Here is a 4,960-nt window from a genome sequence, read left to right as displayed (position 1 = left end):
TGCAGTATGGAAAAGCATTCATTTAAAAGTCAGGCAGAAAAAAATAAAATAAAATAAATAAAATAAGATGATAAGATAAGATAAGATAATAAGATAAAATAAAAAGTCAGGCAGATTTGCATTTCAAGGGATTAAATCTACAAATACTCTGTGCACATGTAGTGCTTACTACGCTTCAGCTACACTTGTCAGTATGGGGAGATGCAGCAATGAGCATAAGAAAAGTAATTTGTACCCTCATGGTACTTACATATGAGTTGGCATAAACCGATTAAAAACAAATAAGTAAAATACAGGCAATGTTAGTGTGATGAGTGCCCTGAAAGAAAAGAAGGCGGAGAACTGCAGCAGGGAGTTGGGGGTAGGGGCATGTGGGTAAGGAGAAAATTCTCTTGAGGTACATTACAGTAAAGAGACAGGAAGATGAGGTGGGGAGGGAGAGTGATAGAAATATCTTAAACTGGTGAGTTCCCAGGAGAGAAAAGAACTAATGCAAGCCTGATGTTTGGCATATTCAAAAAAAATAAAAAAATAAAAAAAAGGATTTTGAAGATGTTCCTAAGTTAAGGATCTTCACATGGGGAAGTTAGCCTATCTTACCCAGGCAGGCCCAATGAAATCACAAGCATCCTTATAAGTGAAAGAGGGAGGCAGTGGGGTCAGAATCAGATCAGAAGGTAGGCAGGAGAGTCTTCACCAAGAAATGTAGGGGAAGACTGAGACGTTGAAAACAGTAAGATAAAAGATTCTCACCTAGAGCTTCCGGAGAGAATGTGGCCCTGCTGACACCATGATTTTGGTTCAGTGAGACCCATTTAGACATCTGACCTCACAAAAATAAGATAATGATTTTGTGTCAGTTTAAGCTATTGCATGTGTGATAACTTGTTACAGCAGCCAAACGAGAGTAAGATAGGGAGTACAGATAAGAACATGCAGATAAGTTGGGAGGCCAGTGCAGTAATTAATTCAAGAAGTAAATAGTGGCTTAGACTATGATGATAATAGAAGCCACAATATAAAAATGATTGAATTATAGGTACTGCCTGGCATTCTGAAGGGGAATCAGTTACATATAAGAGAAAGATCCAGGTCAAGGGTGAAGCCCAGCCTTTTGGCTTCAGATGATGGAAGAAAGTGGTTGTCATCATCCACTTTCCAAAGGGGGGATGGGTAATGTTGGAAGAACAGGAGGGAAAAGTAGCTGTTGGACATCCAAGTGAGTTTGTCAAATAGCCTGTTTGCTATTCCAGTCTAATTTTAGGGGTGAAGTCTGGGCTGGAAAGATAAATTTGTGAGTAACCACTTTTAAAGAACATTTGAAGCCAGGAAAGAAATCTTCAAATGGAGTAAAGATTAAAAAAAAAAAAAAAAAAAAACAAGATTGCTAGAACTCATACAGCAATTCAGCAGTGTGTCAGGAGACAAAATCAATGCCCAGAAATCAGTGGCATTTCTATACACTAACAGAGACTGAAGAAAGAGAAATTAAGGAGTCAATCCCATTTACAATTGCACCCAAAAGCATAGATACTTAAGAATAAACCTAACCAAAGAGGTAAAGGATCTATACCCTAAAAACCACAGAACGCTTCTGAAAGAACTGGAAAAATATTCCATGCTCATGGATTGGGAGAATAAATATTGTGAAAATGTCAATGTTACCCAGGGAAACTTACACATTTAATGAATCCCTCTCAAAATATCAAGGACTTTCTTCAGAGAGTTGAAACAACTTATCTTAAGATTTGTGTGGAATCAGAAAAGACCCCAAATAGCCAGGGGAGTATTGAAAAAGAAGACCAGAGCTGGGGGCATCACAATGACAGATTTCACATTGTACTACAAAGCTGTGGTCATCAAGACAGTGTGGTACTGGCACAAAAACAGACACAGAGATCAATGGAACAGAATAGGGAAGCCAGAAATGGGGCCTCAACTCTATGGTCAGCTAATATTTGACAAAGCAGGAAAGACTATCCACTGGAAGAAAGACAGTCTTATCAATAAATGGTGCTGGGAAAATTGGACAGCCACGTGCAGAAGAATGAAACTAGATCATTCTCTTACACCAGACACAAAAATAAACTCAAAATGGATGAAAGATCTAAATGTGAAGGAAGAATCCATGAAAATCCTATAGGAGAACACAGGCAACACCCTTTCTGAAGTTGGCCACAGCAAGTTCTTGCAAGATCCATCTATGAAGGCCAGGAAAACAAAAGCAAAAAATGAACTATTGGGACTTCATCAGGATAAAAAGCTTCTGCACAGCAAAAGAAACAGTCAACAAAACTCAAAGACAACCTACAGATGGGAGAAGATATTTGCAAATGACCTATCAGATAAAGGGCTAGTTTCCAAGATCTATAAAGAACTTATTAAACTCAACAGCAAAGAAACACACAATCCAATCATGAAATGGGCAAAAGCCATGAACAGAAATCTCACAGAGGAAGACACAGACATGGCCAACACGCACATGAGAAAATGCTCCGCATCACTGGCCATCAGGGAAATACAAATGAAAACACAATGAGATCCCACCTCACCCCAGTGAGAATGGGGAAAATTAACAAGGCAGGAAACAGCAGATGTTGGAGAGGATGCGGAGAAAGGGGAACCCTCCTGCACTGTGGGTGGGAATGTGAGCTGGTGCAGCCACTCTGGAAAACTGTGTGGAGGTTCCTCAAAGAGTTAGAAATAGAGCTGCCCTATGACCCAGCAATTGCACTGCTGGGGATTTACCCCAAAGATACAGATGCAGTGAAACGCCGGGACACCTGCACCCCGATGTTTCTAGCAGCAATGTCCACAGTAGCCAGACTATGGAAGGAGCCTCGGTGTCCACTGACAGATGATGGATCAAGAAGCTGTGGGCCACGTATAGAGTGGGATATTCCTCAGCCGTCAGACAGGACGGACACCCACCATCTGCTTTGGCGTGGAGGGACCTGGAGGGTCTGATGCTGAGTGAAGGAGGTCAGTCGGAGAAGGACAAACATCATCTGGTCTCCCTCATACGGGGAATATAAGACATAGTGAAAGGGATTATTGGGGAAAGGAGGGGGACTGAGTGGGAAATATCAGGGAGGGAGACAGAAGAGTCTATGTTGCTGGCTTTGAAGACAGAGGGGAGAGTCACAGTCAAGAAATGCAGGAAAAGTCCCTTTCCCAGAAGTTGAAAACTGTACAACAGACTCCTAGCTAGAGCTTTAGGAGGGAATGCGGCCCTGCTGACACCATGATTTTCACTCAGTGAGACCCATTTTGATGTCTGACTTCCCAAACATAAGATAATAACTTTGATGGTTTAAGCTACTGCGTATATGGTAATTTGATACAGCAGCCAAAGGAGAATAATTCAAGTAAAAACATAACCCGGAGATAATTTGGAAGGTCACTGCAGTAATCAGGCCAGAACTCAGAGAATGGAAAAAAATATAACAAGTATTGGTGAGAAGTCAACACCAGTACTAAGGAATGACTACTGATTTTCATGCACATTATTTGGGGCCTTGACAACAGCACTTTTTTTTTTTTTTTTTTTTTTTTTTGACAACAGCACTTTCAATGAAGTGTTAGGGGAGAGAGTCTGGCTAAAGGAGTCTGAGAGGTTGTTCTACTTGCTAACTTGAGAACCACAGACATATTTCTTAACCTCTGGAAATGTCAGTTTCCTCTAAAATATGGCATAATTATTCATGTTATAAAGATCATGTGAAGATTAAAGGATGTAGTGCTTGTACAATGTCCCTTAAAATTTCTGGCATGTAGAAAAATACCCGCTACTTTCCTTTTCCCCTCCAATATTCCAATGAAATAAATGTATTTGGGCCTTCTACATTCTATAAAGTGAATACGAAACCGTGCAATCCAGCTAAAACGTGGCCTTCCCTTATAGCTTAAGACACTGGCATTAGGCCAGCTTCCATTTCTTGATTCACGGAAAGTCCAGTGACCTCTGAGGCATTTCTGTAAATTCCCAAAGTTCATCCAGAGTCCCCACTGATCTGGACACTTAGCTGCTTCTCAACTTAAGAATAGTCTTATTTTCTGGAACTAAATCTGTTCACCTACAAATAACAGAAAAATCCAACAACTGTCTCAACCTCAGACAAAAGCTTTACTCCCTCGTTAGGAAAGAAGCACAGTGACGCCATAGGGGACCCCAGGAAAGCCAATCAGGCCTCTGCTTTCTCATGCAGGTATTTTGTTTCCCTCGTTTTTACATGATGATCACAGCACGTCTGTCTGCTCCATTTCCAATGCCACGGATTACCCACCCAGACAGGACAAAGCAGAGAGGGAAAGATGAAGTGGCCTGTCAGCTGAATTTAGTCCTCTTGAAACCTTCTTTAAGCCCCACCCAGGAGCTTTCAATCCGGTGTCACTGCTCAGATGTAAGAGTACTCTCGTCCATAGAGCGTGGAAGGAGGAATAATTTTCCCCCCTCCAGTTTGTGAAATAGGCTGTAAAAAAGAGTGGTGAATGGCGAGGAGTATTCAATCCAGGATCACCCCAGATGAGCACTGACACGCACACCTCTCACTCCCAAGCACAGACACACCAGTGCTGGGAGTGAAATCTTACTGGTGAGGTGAGAGAGCTAGTGCGAGGTTTACGTTGCAGAGACGCACACTACCTACAAAGCATTGTCAATGCCAGTTTGTTTCTTTGTACGAACAGAAACTCTCTATATTTGTCCCAACTCTAAAGCAGATGATCACACTGAAACCAAGAAGGCAGTTCACCTTGACACTACTTCTGGGAAAGAAAAAAAAAAAAAAATGTTGTTTCGTGATGTTTAAGTACAAAATATTTATTAAAAAAAAAAGGTCAGGTGATTTTTGAGAACTAATTTTTAGCTCTGAGTTATTAAGGGCAGCAGAAGCAGGTTTTCCTCCTCTTTTTCTGATGATAATAATAGCTTTCCTGAAAGCTGTTGCCAAGGCAGATA

Source organism: Canis lupus, chromosome 23, assembly GCF_048164855.1.
Source record: "Canis lupus baileyi chromosome 23, mCanLup2.hap1, whole genome shotgun sequence".
NCBI lineage: Eukaryota > Metazoa > Chordata > Mammalia > Carnivora > Canidae > Canis > Canis lupus.
The sequence above is the reverse complement of the archived record's forward strand: the minus strand, read 5'-3'. Positions refer to the sequence as shown.